This window comes from Lacerta agilis, chromosome 7, assembly GCF_009819535.1.
Source record: "Lacerta agilis isolate rLacAgi1 chromosome 7, rLacAgi1.pri, whole genome shotgun sequence".
Taxonomy (NCBI): domain Eukaryota; kingdom Metazoa; phylum Chordata; class Lepidosauria; order Squamata; family Lacertidae; genus Lacerta; species Lacerta agilis.
This window is the reverse complement of record NC_046318.1, coordinates 47,850,562-47,867,848: the sequence shown is the minus strand read 5'-3', so window position 1 is coordinate 47,867,848 and position 17,287 is coordinate 47,850,562.

The following is a 17,287-nucleotide window of genomic DNA, read 5'->3' as shown; positions in this document are numbered from 1 at the left end:
TGGTGCAAAAATCTTTCTCTGCTCTTTTCTCACAAAAAAGCCTAGGCTGAAATCCTGTGCCCACTAACCTGGGGCTAAGCCTCATTAAACATGAGGACACACACACACACACACACACACACACTGCAAGCAGAATCTGCAGGAAAATAACTTATAAGGGAGTAGGAGACAAAAGCCAGGGAGAAAAGTGCAGGGGGAAAAGGAAATAACAGATCTTTAGGATTCATTAATCACAGCTCTTAGTTTACTCAATGGCTAAAACATTGAAGGTGAGGACAGCTCACATGTCATTTCATAATTTTTCTTAGAGGACTAGAGACTTAACTTTTCAAAATAATAATAATAATAATGACAGTGTGGGGCCCCTATTGGCTATGGGGACCAGTACATCAGTACTTGCCTACTGGCAGCTCTGAACAAACTACCGGTACATGAAATAAAGAAACAAAGGCAGCAATTTGTTACTTTACAGAAGCAATTTAGAGATTAGTGATGTAGAACAGCCATGTGTTTTACCAATTTGCTTTAAGGAGTGATCATGAAAAGCTAGTTTACAAAAGTGGAATCTTCATTTCCAAACTTAAATCTTGCTATTTATCTCTGCTTACTGAGGTTCATTTGTAGCTTGCCTCATCTCTAGAATTATTCCGACAAAACCATATGGCACTGAATAGTTAATATCCTTCATCTTTGAAATAAATCTCTTGCCACAAAGCCCATTTCAAAAGTGTTTTTGAACTCCCAGTGAAATCATCATATCTCTCAGCTCTGCTGCTGGCTAGGAAATGGTTCCCATGAGACTGTGACAGTTTTCTTTCTTTTTCAATTGTTGACTTGTTATGGCTAATGCAACTCGCTAGTTCCAAAGGCTGCAACTTTGAAATGAAACCTGCACATTATTGCAGCAGAGACCCACAGCTGTGTTCACAGATACCCACCCTCTCTGCATAAAATGTAATCAGTCATGCAGAAGCTGACACGACACTTATTACCTGTAATGTGGGGAGCAGCAAGAAGGGGTAATTGGATTTAAGCCTGCTTTTTCTCTCCAGTGCTCCAGGATCTTGGGATTGTCTGATCATACATGGGGAGGGGGTTGCATTTGGATTTTTATCAAGTCCCTCCTCCTTTTTCAGTAATACAAATAATAAAATATTAGAGGGAGCAAACAGGAAGGGACAGAGTTGGGTGTGTGTGTATTGAGGGGGAAGAAAGTCTTCTGTTCCTTGCATGCTGTAGAGTATCCTAGTACAGTATGTATAATGTATGCCTTACCAGACATATGTCTCTTTAAAGGTAGTCACAATGCTGTTTGGGGCTCATAAAAATTTGTCGACAGTAGACAGCAAGCTTATATAGTGATGAGGAAGTCAGATCTTCAGTCCTCTGATGAATTAAAGAGGGACTTGTTTCCTTTCCAATGTTGCAGCACCAAGCACTTAGCTTAAAAATAGGGATGGAGGATCCTTCTTTACATCTGGGCAAAAAATCCCAAATAGTTTGAATGTGGCCCATCATCACATGCATGTCTGGAAGCAGAAATACTTAACTAATTTCTCAGAATACACTCCGGTTTTTTTTACTCAGCCCTGCTGCCAAGAAAAAGATGGCCACTTTGCAGAATTTTCTCTGAGTATTCACCACCATTTTTTGGTGCGTGGTGGCTTCCATTTTCATTCTGTCACCCCCGCCCCCCCCCCCCCAGTGCATGCCCTGGAATGGTGCTGGGTCCAAGGAGTGGTGGAAGTTGCAAAGTGATGGACAGGTTGCCAACACAGTTGCTGTTGCTGCCACTTGCAGCTGTAGCAAGAAAACAAAACAAAAAACACTGGAGGGGCAGGGAGAAGCTATGCTACAGCCACTGATAATGATGAGCCCAGCCACCCAAAATTGTTGGAGAATTTCTCCTTCCCCTGTAGAGATGGAGTGGAGAATTTCAAGAGGCCATTGGTTCACACAGCTCTAGTAAGGAAAGCAGATTTCAAATAGCACCAACCTTCATAAAACATTGCATATTTGTTAATGTTTTCTTTTTGAAAGGTTATATGCACAGTGATAGTGAGAAATTCATTGATATCAGTGGGATTTACAACACAATCCCATGCATATTTACTTGGAGGGAAACAAAAGAACACTGTTCCCTGCAGACGAAACACTTGAACACCAGCTTCTAACATAGCACCTTGTTTAAGGATGGAACCTATCCAGGGGAGCACAGAGACCACAAAGAAGAACCTGCTCCTATCATTCTCATGAGACAGAACTCATGAGAGTGACCATTTCAACCGTATCTCCCGCAGTTCCTTGATCAAATCAAAGGCATAGGGGATTGACCACAATTTCTAGTTAGTCTTCATAAGGGGGCAAATGCAAAAACTCCAAATTCAGTTCCCCATGAATCTTCAGTATAAACCGCACAGCAGCAAAGTGTTTTATGCCTAAGGAAGTAGGTTGCTGCTGCTTGAAAAGGTCCACAAGTGAAAACCATGTTGTCTGCACCTGCACCAACAGAATTCCAATGTTGTTAATAAATAATTTTTTAATAATGTATGTGTTAGACATCTACAATATAATAAAATGTGCTTTTTAGTGCAATCCTATAGATGTGTACTGTACTCAGAATATAATACTGTATCCCGAAAGAAAGATACACATGGCTTTCTCCCATGTAGCTGGGGTAGGACTGCAACCTTCTTATACATGCATTATAAATATAAAAAACAAAATGAGGCAATGCAGACTAGACAACTAAAATTTGTCTACTGCTCTGAATAAGTTTAGTCTTATTCTGATCAGAGGTACTTTGGGAGTGTTGTGTTGAATATGCAAAAATCAGTGATCATTTTTGGATTCGCTTACCTCTGCCACCTTTACTGATTGCTTTCAAGTGATTTTCTTCAAGTAATTTCCCATCTTTTAAAATCTGCCCTTCAGAACCAGACTGGAGAGGAAAAGGAAAGATTTTGTCTTTAATGGCAACCTTGTGCTACCAGTTCTCAAGTGGTAGTAACAGGACATTCCATCCCTATATGGACATGGGTAACTTGGCTCCAGAATATATATTACTCCCAGGAAGTGTCATTCATGTCCACTGCTTTTAAAAACAGTTGGGAGAGGACGTGTGCTGCAAGGTTAGAGGCAGAATATAAAGCCTTTGGATAACTAAATAAGATGGAGTGATGGTGGGGCAAGCAGAGGATTCCTGAAGCACCATTATTAAATCCCATTCAAAGTAATTAGTTGTCGCTAACCTGTTCCACTGATTTCAGTATGACTTACAGCATAATCCTTTACATGTCTTCTTCAAAGTAAGCCTCACTGTATTTAGTGAGGCTTGCAGTCTCTGTCATATAAATAAATTTAGCATTTTCTGGGCCTAGATATTTCATTAATTCCATATCACTTTGAACAAGTGTTATTTAGAACATGATAAAAATGTTAAGAGGAATTCCCATGAGAAAACTAGTTTTAAAAAACCACAGAAGGGGATTTATAAGAATAATACACTGGTATACCACTTGAGCATATGACTGTGAAAAGATTTGCCACTTCTAGTCTATTTTAGACAATTCAAGCTCAATAACACAGTTTCATTGCAAAATGGAAGACAAAGTTTCTGAAAATCTAAGGCTTATGACAACTTGCGTTAACATTTAGTACCTTATTCTTTTACTATCATATTAATACACTGTGGAAAAGTTTAAAAATCATTGATATTCCACACATATATTGCATAGGGTACAATCAAAGTCACTTATAAACACAATCATTAATATTCAGTTTTACTAAGTATCTAATAAATATATATCATGACTACTGAAATCCATCATTAATTAAAAATTGAATCAGTCCAGCAAATCCCTTCTACCAATTCAGTATAAAAGACAGCTTTGCAGCTTAAAATCATTCTAGTAAAAATGTTAATGTTTCCAAAGAGACATTCTTATTAAACCATCAATTCCAATAATGTATAGACTGGATCCAATTTTCATAACTATTTCCCTGCATAATGCCACATTTTAGATTGTTGTAACCTGCTCTGGGACTTGCTGGTGAAGGGTGAGTAGTAATAGTAGTAGTAGTAGTAGTAGTAGTAATGCTGAGATGATATAGGGGTTATACCTTTTAACATTGGTTTAAAGCATTTGCAATGAGACAATTTTGCCAGGGATAGCTCACTGATGGTCCTCCAGGTTTTTAAATCCCAACTCCCATTAGCCCCAACCAGCATGGTTTAATGTGAAAGTTCTCAGGTTCCCCACCCCTGGTCTAAGCAGTTGGGCTGATATAGAAGATTATCAATTCAATAGCAACCTTGGTTTAGATTACCTCCCACCCAAACCTGACTCCAAGCCCAGAATCAGTGTAAGAACTGCTCTAGGCTCTTCACAGTCATACATCCCAAAATGTGTTGAAGGAGGACATTCACTCTTACCAAAGTTTATTAACTTTGGGTGGTTAGGCCAGGCAGTCATTTTGGGAAATCCAGCCCTTGTCTACCCAAGTCAGATAACCCTGAGAAGCTTGTTAAGCGAAGCCTTCTCCATCCTGCAAGAGATGTTTCAATGTGATCACCAACACCCCTTCTTTCCATCCACACTGACTCTCCTATGGAAAAGTGCAGCTACCTGTACTGCTTCTGCTTATGACTTGCATCAAATAGTGTCCAGCAGGCCCATGTTGTAAATCCATCTCGAAGATACTTAACTGCTTTTCAGAAAAACCTTTTTCAAAGTATGTGCAAGTCCTTGGGTGCAATTAAAATAGTGTTCTCACACAAAGACATTGTGTTTAGCTGCCAGATTTTGTTTTGCTGTTATCTTGTTGGCATCTGTATGTCTTGGGAGACAATGGAGGAGTGCACCTCTGGGGGTGAAGTCAAACTACTGTGACTGTAGAAACTGATACAGAAGAGGCATGTGTTGTTGCAGCGAGGGCAGACGAAGGTGTCTAGTTTTGCTGCTGCAGGTGCACCATGGTGTTTCTTCTCTCTGAGCTCCTCCCAGTGGTCATTCCTCCTCTGGTCACTGCTATGGATGCACAAACTGTCTATCGGTCTCCAGGCACTGCTGTCATCTTCAAGGGATTCCTTCATGTTACATTTGCAGACATCTTTGTAATGTAGAGTTCATCTACCAGTGATCCTGGTACCTGAAGCCAGATCCCCACAGAGCCCTTCTTTGGGGATCCTACAATCTTCCATTCTGTAGGCATGGAGAAGCCAGTGGAGATGTCACTGAGACAGGAGTGCAAACATGCTAAGAATGTGGGCTTGGGGGAGCACATATTTGTTTGAGACTCTGTCCCGCTATGGGGTGCCCAAAATCTTCTTGATGCAATGCATGTGGAAGGCATTGAGGTGTCACTCCTGATGGTTGTAAGTTGCTCATGACATACTCAAGTCATAGTGGCTAAAACAATTACCGGTATATCTAACGTATAAGGAATCTGTGTCTGTGTGGTAGTATCTTCTGATCCCAGGTGGCTGTTGACATATTGTATGTTTCAGGCTCTTGCTTCCTGAAGGAAGTGGCAGAACAGTGGTAGCTGATGTAGTGCTGTACATAAGTCGCTGGACTACAACCCCCATCATCCCTCACCATCTGGACAGCACTACATTGACTACCCCTGGGGTGGAAGGAGTTCCAGATGAATTTGAGGGCTTGCTGATGGTAAGGAATACAGTATTACAGAAAAAGCCCTCCTGGTTATCTGTGGGCTCCTCAATATGTTCATAACATCGCCCATGCTCCAGGCTCTGTGTTTCAGAGACTCATGCCACTTGTAGATTTTAGTCCAGTCGCAGGGAAGGATGACTTTGAAGATGCCCTCTTCTGCCTGTTGTTTTTAATTACTAAATGAAAATAGGGCAGAAAGGAGTGAATAAATAGATATCTGGATGACTGGGTTATGCTACTTTTCTATCTAGCTCATAAGAAATGTATTCATCCATTACGTTTACGCTCCTCTTTTCAAACCAAGATTGGCCCCAAATTGGGATCAAAAGGGGGACAGGCTGACAATAGCTGCAGCACAGATCTTTGAACTGGAGATTAGCTGCATGTGCCTAGGGGATGGCTAATTAACCTGTTCTAGTGGCAATTTCAGGGCTCATTTTATTTATAGGCATCAAATTGTATCCTGAGGAAGGTCTCAACCCAAAAAGGCTGTTCTCTGAGATATAAACACATGAGAGGAAACATTAAGAGCAGAATAATGTAAAAGGCATTTTTAAATAATCCTATGACATGCAAGCTAAAACCAATGCTAGAAAGAAAGGGAGCCACATACATGTTGGTGAATGCTAATTTAGAATCATCTCCTAAATCTGAAAAAGTGAAATGGTTAGCATTACTCTCCTGTCCTGGAAAACACATTGAGAACTCTGCAGTCATTCTAATTGCCATTTACATGATAGATTACGTTTGGTGAACCTTTCACCAACTGGGAAATTAATTACTGAGAACTGATCTGGAGAAAAGAGACAAAGTAATTTAACAAATAATGTATTGCAATAATCTTCCACATCATTAGGTACAGGTGTCTCTTGTACAAATGACTTGACTTAATGCAATGCATAACCTTCATTTCAACATAAATTTAAAACAATGAGTTCAGGATTTCTAATGTGCTGTATTCTGGTTCTACTAACAAGACAACTACCACAAGAAACATAAAATCACTTAATGTACCAAGGAAGGATGAACTGTTTGATTACGGCAATCTTTTTCTTATTGATAGAGGTAACAGAACTTTATTTGTGAGACAGGCTGTTCTGTGAACAGTCTAATGCATAAGCCAGATCACAGATACCAGCCAAAACAGTTTTAGGGACTGGAAAGCTACATTTAGAAACTTAAAAAGCAACTCTCCACAGCACAGTTTGTTTAATTCCAGCTCACATGGTATGCTGCTTAGGATACTAGTCAATTACCATGAACAATGACAGAACCTAAAGGTAATTTGTGAACTAGTTTCTGGATCCAAGGCAATACTGTGAGCATTAATAATTTTTTTAAGGAACACGGCCTTCTAGCTATTCAGTCTCTGGGGGTTTGTTTCCAGTACCATAACTAAGCTCGAAGTCCTGTCACACAATAATCTGCTCTTGGTTTCTTCACCTCAGCAATCAAATAGTGGAGGGGGTGTTCTTTTGCTGCTACATGTATTGTTTAACATTCATGAGTGAAAATCCTTGCTGGTCTCCTGAAAATTACTCAGATCTGCCAGTAGATCCTTTCTCCCTTCTGCCCGTCCCTGCCATAGCCAATGTAGGAGATGGATGTGAAACAGAGAAAATGGCTTATCATCCCTACTGGAATCTCCATGTTACAGATTTCCACCTGCTTAAAGGCCTAGGTTGGTTTGCTTATACTAAAGCAACAACAACAACAAGCTTTCACAAGAGTTGAGTGAATCAATTTTCTGCATAGGTTGCTTTCTAAACTGGATTCCTGATATCCTGAAAGAATATAAGTTGCCAGGGGAAAGTGGAAAATACATTGATATTTGTCAATTGCAAAAATTCACAATACACAGTCCATTCCTATGTTAGATTAGATTGCTGAAGATGCAATCATCTTTAATGGCTATATCATCCAAGCATAAACTGTTATATTGTCATTAGTCAAATGTAGCAACTTTTCATTTTCACAGATGCCAGCTAGTTCTAAATCAAATATTTTTTTGTTGTTATGCTGAATGCTGCCCTGCTTGCACACCTGCTTTTGACAGTTCACTTAGCTTTTTTATTTTGTTATACAGGGCCCAATTTTAGGCGAAAGAAATGATAACTTTGTACTGTGATGGATTATCTCTTGTACTTTATATGCTATAGATTTGGGCCCAGGGAAATTAAAGCTCCAGTTATTTTAAAAAAGGTTTCTGTTTAGAAAACATGTCTACCCTGCACTCCACACATGGCTCCTTCAGCATTCCCCTTAACTGAAAGCAATGGCAGCTACTTCCTTAACATCCAGCAGGAGAATTAGAGCCTCACTCCCTGATGTGAGATGATTGAGACTATGTCTGTGCAAATCCAGAGATGGGGTATTATGATGCATGTGTCGTCATGAGAGGAAAATATCTGATGTAATGAGTTTAAAGATATGGGCTATCAGGAGCCCTGTGCTAATGGCACATGAAAGACCTAGTAGCTGTTTCCACTGGTTTTTAGTAGCTTTCTGTGCTGTTGGTCCTAAACCAAGTTTAACAGCAGGGATGGAGCATTTGTGGCCCTCTGGATGCTACCAGACTACAACTCCCAACATTCATGACCATTGGCTATGCTGTCTGGAGCTGATGAGAGTTTGAGACCAACAACATCTGGAGGGCCACAAGTTCCCTACTGGTGTTCTACAGAATAATTCAGGTAATATTTTAAATTGTAAACCCACTTTTGCATATTGGCAAAATGAAGGCAAATGAATAAATATGAATAATAAATGTTAAATAAGTGCTAGTCAAATGTGCTATGTGAAAATTAAACTATTGCTTCGCTTCATCACTACTAAGACGCTATATTCTACAAAATATGTAGACAAGTAGAATCAAACTATAGTACATTCATAAGGGGCACATGACTCTTGGATCTAAACTGCCAACATTTCTTCATATTGATGGTATCTGCCTAATCCTAGATAATACTCAAAGAGCAGAAGCTGTGCTTAAAAGGCAAGTTTCTTGTGTTTTGTGTGATCAAACTGATACCATACCAGTTCAAGGCTTGACTAGATTTTATTGGAAAACTTGGTCACAGCCAGTGCCCCCTATATATTGGGAGATTGAGGGGGGCAGCGGAAACTGACAAAAGAGCATTAGATATTGCAAGTCTGCTTCCTATTACACAGATAACACCACATTCTACACCAGATTAACTCTGACTAACCTACAGTGACAATTTTTGATAGAATTGTATTACTTGCTGAAGTATATGTGTGTGTATATTTGTGTGTGTGTGTGTGGACAATCACCCATGTTTCTAACAGATTGAACAACCATGTCTTATTTGGGACAAAATTCTATTTGCCATTATTATTATTATTATTATTATTATTATTATTATTATTATTAGCTTTCCTGCACTAAGCACAGTGAGATGAGATAAAATTTGTAGCCCTTTTAGTTCCTTTAGATGCCTGCCCTGAAACATTTAAATAAGTGTATAACAGTAACTGCATTGGATGCCACCGAGTGCTGGGAATATAAAAACACATTGCTCTTCCATTTCACAATTTAATGGGTTTAAAGTATTCAGTTCTAGTACTTTCATGGCTTGACAGCAGATCACCTGTTTCCTCTGCTACTGTACCAGATTTTTGAATGATACTAGGAGCATTCAGATTGAACTATAACTTAGGAAACCATTTGTTTCCTTCCCCCTGCACAGTGCCACTGAAAACAGACAATTGTCCTCAGTTTCTATGCCACTCAAAAGCAGTAACAATGTCAGGGAAGTGTGTGTATGTGCGTGTGTATGTGTGTGCAAAACAACAATTCATACACTCCTTCAGTGATACACAGGTGGGATGAATTTTTGTTCTTGAATTGGATTTATATACTTCAAGAATTTTTCAGATGGTTTATTTTTTGTTTTTCAAATATATTAAGTGCTTACCATGGCAGGACTTATCATTAAGCAATGAGGGCAGCTCCCAGCTGGTGGCCACCATTTTCTTTCACCTGAGGGAATGGCAGAGACCACAATAAAGTGCCCATTACTTCTTTGTCAAACATGGAAAAGGTGTCTCAACACCTGTAAATCTAGCAATAAGCTCTGGGTGCAGAATAACATATTATATACAACTAGGTCCTCAGCCTTCAGGCTTTTTACATACACTTTTTCTGACCCTTCTCTCTTTTTTGAAAAAAAAAATGTTTACCCACCCTTTACTATAAGGTCTCAGAGTAACAGTAAAATATACAATTATATGACACCTGGAGGGTATGGCATATCCCACCCGCGTAGGCCCTCCACATCTTGCACTACCAAGTTCCAAATCATGCAGACTTGTAGAAGATGCTCCTTGCTTCAGAATTTCCCAACTAGCACATGGAGGGTGGCAAAGCTGGCTGACAGAGAAGCAAAGGAAATGGTGGGGCCAGCTAGCATATTCCTGCTTTCCCTTCCTGCGAACGGATCACGTGAGGGATGGCCTCTTCACAAGGATACCTCCATCATTCAACTTGCTATTTTTAGTGATAGATAAGAAAAACCCTCCAGCTTATAGCCAAAAGTATTCTGAAGGATGAACTATGTGTTCATTATCACTTACATCAAATAAATGTTAAATAACAGGCGCAGAGCAAAGGTCCTGTTAAATAACCGGGCAGAGCAAAGGTTCAAGGACTGATTGACGTGTGTAGTAGCTTCAGGCCACATTAACCAATCCACCAGTGATGGCTAAGAAAATGTCAGGGAATTAACAAGTCAGCACAATTACTTTATAAGGAAATATTTAGGTGAAATATCACAGTGAGAATTTTCCAAAGTACAGTATGCTTCTCTCTTTCTCTCTCTCTCTCTCTCTCTCTCTCTCTCTCTCTCTCTCTCTCTCTCTCTGAATTACTCAATAGTAGCATTCTGTACACCTTCTGGCACTTCTCAGTAAAATTTGTCTACTGAACAAGATCAAAGAATATAGTTTTAATGTATTACATCTTTCTCTCTCACACACAAATTCACTACAATGGTTTTACAGTGGTACCTCGGGTTACAGACTCTTCTAACCTGGAAGTAGTACCTCGGGTTGAGAACTTTACCTCAGGATGAGAACAGAAATCACGCTGCGATGGCACAGCGGCAGCGGGAGGCCCCATTAGCTAAAGTGGTACCTCAGGTTAAGAACAGTTTCAGGTTAAGAACGGACCTCCGGAACAAATTAAGTTCTTAACCCAAGGTACCACTGTATTTTTTTTAAAGCAGCTTTGTTCTGTAGGCTGCTCTTTTTAAACACCACAGATTCCCAGTTATTGTCACACAAAAGTCTGAGAGGAATCACATGCATTAATACTTAATTATCTTCTGCTTACCAGAGGAATTTTCAACATCCTCCCCTGCCCCAAGCAGCCCTCTTCACATTACCATTACCTCACAACATTTCATATCCAATACGGGAAGAAAAAGACATAAGCATTTCATTGCAAGCTGACACAAATATCCTGTGAGGGGGTTTCTTGCCCATGATATAAGTTATGGTCACTAGGAAGGAAAAAAGTGTGGGTGACCATAATTCCTTGCCTGCTGAAATATATTATCATTACAATACACCAATGTAAAGCAACACGAAACACATAAGTCAAATATAGCAATAAACAACAAGTTAAAAGAGAAAAGATTTCATTAAAAAGTCTGGGAGAATAAAAACGTGGCACTGAAAGGACGATGGTGTTGGTGCCAAGTTGGCCTTCTGTGGAAGGGAACGTCACAAATGAGGCATCATCACTGAAAAGGCTCTCCTTTTGGTCATCACCCACCTTGGCTTGGATGGAGAGTGCTGGAGGAGTGTCTCCCAAGGTGTTCCTCCTGCTATGTGACTTCAGGCTTTTGAATTGTGCTCGGAAACAGCCTGGAAGCCAGCGTAGTTCTTTCAATATGGGTGAGAAATACCCCCACCTGCTGATCCCAGTTAACCACCAACCTGACCCTCATTCAGCTTTCCTATATTGAATGAAGCACCATGAAGCATGTGTTCAGCCAGTCTCTCTTTAGTCTCTGTGACAGAATTTGGCAGGGTAAAGAGAGGGAGCAAGGCAAGGGGGCCCAGATTATAAATTTCCATTAAAAAAAATAATACACCTCTAGCTTTACTGAAAGGAAGGTGCTGTTTTGCTGTTCAGTTGCTCTTTCTTCTCCTTTCTCCTACTGCCTCTTATGCCCTATTTATTAAACATGATTGCATGGCAGAACTGGGCACTCTCCGCCTTTTCAAGTTCAGGACTGAACTTATCTCATTGTGTTGATGGTTGAGTAGATGTATTTCTTTGTGGAGTGTTTTGAGAAGAGGGTAACTGTGAAGTTGAATTACTGTACAATTCCCCACATTCCCACCCTCCATTTGATTGGCAATGGCCGAAGTCCAATGTTCTAAGTGTCCTCCTCTTCTGAAAAAGGCTTTTGAAAAGTTAGGGAAAAGAGGTTCCAAGTAAGTTTCCATTCTCCTAATGACCCATTATGGCATGTTAGGTGAGGAATAGTGCCTCTGGTGGGGAACACATAGTGCTCTTTCTGGGGTAGTTTGTCCGCCTTTAGTCCCCACCCTGCACTCAGCTCTCACCTGTGGCTCCTAGAAGCTGTCAGCATGCGACAACAGCCACACCTTGAGAATGGCTTTGACTGGCTGGCTAAACCAGGTGAGGGTAGCCAATGGGTCTCAAATCCTCAGTGAGTTAAGGACTTCCCATGCATGTGACAGAAAGCTCTGGCAGATTGAGCGGATGAGACTAATAGTGGGTCCAATAGTCAAGCACGTTTCTGCACGTGCTGTAGAAGGAAGTGAGGAGCAGGTGCGGCTTGTCAACCTAGGAAAGTAGCTCATCTAGGAGAAGGATGACTCTGATCCTAAACCTCCACTGCCTTGCGGGATATCTTCAGGAGAAAAAAATGCTAAACTCTACACAAATCCAGAATAGAGTCCCTAAGATAGTTGGGTGGCACCTTGTACGCTTCCTTCTGGCACCTGCTGCAGCCATGCTGGTGCCAAATGTATTGCTCTGCTTTCCTTTGGACCACATCAATGAGGCGAAGATCTTGTCATCTGGGCAGCCCAGGACCTCCATACTGTACACACTGCCTAGGATTGCACCATGGGAGGTCACTTCAGTGCTGCAACGCAGTGGTTTGACACATTCCATTGTCTCTCAAGACAGAAGGATGCCAACAGATGCCCCACCCACCAGTCTCTTGAGTATATCTGGCCCTGGGTACCTGTCTCCTCCCTAGCCACTGAGAGATCACAGCCAGGTTTACTTCTGCTTTAGAGAGGAATTAATACCAGCAATTTGCTATTGAAATGTATTAGCACACTCATCCAGTAGGAATACTTTTAAGATGTGTAAGATTGTATGTTTGTTTGTTTGTATATCTGTAACACGTGAATGTATTGTTAATGTACTGATGAATAATAAAATAAAGATTTGTGTTTTTATAAAAAAATGAAAAAAGAAATGTAATAGCACACTCATTTTGCTATTATACTGAAAGTTATCCTCAAAACATGCATTAAAGTGTTAAAATCAAGCTACCGAGTGGTGAAGGAACTCAGTTTGAGTGACATGAAGTCCTGGCATTGGATCAGCTGCTCAGAGACTTTGGTAGAATAACAGCTGCCCCTCTGCAACTTATCATTCTCCATCAGTGTCACGGTCATTTCAGAAACCTGCTGCAGACATCTTGCCTGCTGCATGCCATAGAAATGGGCATATTATAGATTTTCTAAGAACCTGATTAGATTTTAATGATCCCTATGGAACTTTGAGCATGCTGTCCTTCAATTGTCAGGAGACGATGGCTAGCATTCTGATTGAAGCAGGCAGAGAGGAGGGGTTGATCTTGTTTTGTTGTACCTCTGCACCAGTATGCTTAAAACAGATAAGAAAATTGGGAGGGGGGGTCTACTACTTGGCACAATATAGGAGCCAGGCTCAATACATTGCAGGTGGCAAGTGCCAGACTGCAGTGTAATTTCACTGATGAGATTCTAGGGACAGAAATGTTATTCTAAGGATATTGTTTCCCCCCATAGCTTCATAATGCATCACCTTCCTTGATCCTTTCCATTTCTCAAATAGATTTTAGCAACATGTGTGTGTGTGTGTGTGTGTGTGTGCACACATATGACCTTTATTTCCATACATTTTGGGATTGTTACACATCTATTCTGCAGTATACCAGCATTTTACTGGCTCTTCTTTTATTCCTAAATTTAACCCTTCAATATGTATAGTTTGCTAAATAGAAAACCTGTTATATGGAAAGCACAAAGGCAAATCACTATAGAAATGTGGCTTGACCTGCATTACATTCAACCAACCAACCAGCCAATTCATAAAGAGCAGATAAATGGAATGTGTTTTAATAGCATTGCTACTCCTTACTTTGAATTGCCCAGGTATTACACAGAAAACCTACTCTCACATAATAGGTAGGTACTTATTCTAAATGTAGTGAGATTTGAGTTGTTTCTTCCTTGACACAAAGTGAGTCAGCAACCTTGTAATGCATAATTTAACAAAAACATGTAATTGCCTGGTAAAACAGTTGCTGTCTCCCATGCATGCGACATTAATTTTAGCACAAATAATATTAGCAAAATAGCTCTAACACATAATGCTACAAATTTTTGATAGGAAACCTACACAATTTGTAGTAAGAGGCACTTACGTTACTCACCTTTCTGGATTCAATTAAAAGAAAGAACAGAAACAAGTTAAAAATAAGGTTATTTACTGAGAAATGAATATAACTTCCAATTGGTGAACAGTCTGATTGTAATGTATTTTTTTTATTCATTCATCCACCCATTCACTAATTCAAACTTTTCCAAACAATTTGTGAACTGAAACACAGCCATCCTTTGAAAAAAAATTACACCTCTCCAAACTCTGATGCAGTTTTCCAGCAATTAATGTGTACAGAAATGCAGGTACCAGTGTAAAGTGTGTATGCCTGTGTGTGTTTGTGTGTGTTTAAATGAAAACTAATGTAGAGAACTGAACTTAAGATTGGAGAAATGAGAAACTCAGATTTTCCACTGAGGCAGTAGAATTTGCTACCAAGGAGTGTGGTGGAGTCTCCTTCTTTGGAGGTCTTTAAGCAGAGGCTTGACAACCATCTGTCAGGAATGCTTTGATGGTGTTTCCTGCTTGGCAGGGGGTTGGACTGGATGGCCCTTGGGGTCTCTTCCAACTCTATGATTCTATGATTCTATGATTTGCACATCCCTTGGCAAAACTGAGATATCCATATGGTTGTGGTATAAACTTCAATTGTTGCTCAAGGGACCTCTAGTTTCACATACTGGAATGAAAGAGAGGCAGCTCATGTTACAGTTGTATAGGCTGCAGAGCTTTAAAAAAATGGTGAAAGATTGCTGAAGTACTTTGTGTTTATCTACTGAACATTTTAATTAGCTAGCTAGACTGTGTGCGCTAATGAAGAACATTTGCAATCAAACACACTGTGGGACCAGCAGCAATACTTTGAAACCTGGTGGGATAAGACTCATGACTAGAATGTAGAAACGAGAGGGTATAACCTATTCAAAAGGAATAGACCAAACAAGATGGGAAGAAGAGTAGCATTATATGTAAGGGATGTGTACACTTGTGAAGAGATCCATGACCTGGAACATGGAAGGAACGTTTAGAGTATATGCATAAAAATTGTAGGAGAGGGAAACAACAGTGACCTTACTGTGTCTGCTGCAGACCTTCAAGCCAGACTGAAGATTTACATGATGGCTTCCTAGAGCAGATTACCAAACATTCAGAAAGGAGAGGTATAGAAGTCATGGGAAACTTTGACTACCCCAGTAGCTTTTGGAACTCAAACTCAGCCAAGAAAGTAAGGTCCACCGAATTCCTAAATGGCCTCTCTGACAATTTCATTTCCCAAAAGGTGGAAGAAGAAGCATCATCTGTCTTGGACCTGGTCCCCACCTGGTCCTCACAAAGAAGGAGGAGCTGATTAACCAAGCTGAAGTACCGGTACTGGGAACATTGGGAGGAAGTGAGCATGTGTTCTTTGGTTTCATGATACAGAGGCAAGGGAAAGCTAAGTTTAGTCAGACATGAACACTGGACTTTAAGAAGTCTGATTTCAAAAAAGCTTAAGGAACAACTGAATGAGATCCCATGGCCAGAAATTACAAGCTTGGTGGATCAGAGTAATGCTGTAGATGTAGTATATATTGATTTCAATAAAGCTTTTGACAAAGCCCCCCATGATATTCTTGCAGAGAAACAGGTAAAATGTGGGCTGGACAAGGTAACTGATATGCGGATTTGTAGCTGCTTGATTGCACCCAATATGGGTTCCTCATCATCAGATGATGGTTCCTTATCATTCTGGGGAAAAGTGGCAAATGAGGTGCTGCAGGGTTCTGTCCTGTTGTTGTTCAACATCTGCATAAACAACATGGGTGATGGAATTGGGGGAATGCTCATCCAATTTGCAGATGACACCAGATTGGGCGGGGTAACTAATGCTGCAGAACACAGAATCAGGATTCAAGATGACCTTAACAGATTGAAGAACTGGGCCCAAACTAACAAAATGAATTTCACTAGGGACAAATGTAAGGTTTTGCACTTAGGGCAGGAAGAACCAGATGCACAAATATATGATGGGAGACTCCAGTTTTGCCAGTAGTACATGTGAAAAGGATCTAGGGGTCTTAGTATACCACAAGATTAACATGAGTCAGCAGCGTGATGCAGCAGCAATAAAAGCTAATGCTATTCTACAGTGCATTAACAGAAGTATAGCGCCCCAATCAAGGAAAGTCATAGTACCACTTTATTCTGCCTTAGTCAGACCACATGTGGAGTACTGTGTCTAGTTCTGGGCACCACAACTTAAGAAGGATATTGTCAAGCTGGAACATGCACCCCCTTGGCTCAGCGCCCAGTGCAGAGGAACTGCCCGTACCACCTTAAATGAGGCACTGGAGAAGACTAACAGGAGAGATAGCCATCTTCAAATATCTAAAGGGTAGTCACATGGAAGATGAAGTAAGCTTATTTTCTCCTGCTTCAAATGGTAAGACCTGATTGAATGGCTTCAAGTTACAGGAAAGGAGATTCTGAGTCATCATTAGGAAGAATTTTTTGATGGTAAGAACTGTTTGACAGTGGAACGGACTCCCTCAGAAGTGGTGGACTCTTCTTCATTGGATATTTTTAAGCAGAGGTTGGCTGGCCATCTGCCATGGATGCTTTAGTTGAGATTCCTGCATTGCAGGGAGTTGGACTAGATGACCCTCTGGGTCGCTTCCAGTGCTACAGTTCTATGAATCTATGATTTGCTCTTGCAGTCATACAGTAAAACAAACAATACAATCAATCCTCTGTAAAGCTCAAAGACTAAACTACATGTTGTACAAATATGAACTGACAACTTGCATTATGTGCTCAATCATGGATTTTTAAAGTATAAGGTATGAAGGACCCAAAGTGTAACGTAATCAAATATAAAGGAACACCATATATACCTCTGTGCAATAGTTAAAGCCTCCATCCAGATTCTGCAGTGTTATTTATGGCTCATCTTTCTCACTTTGTTTCTCTC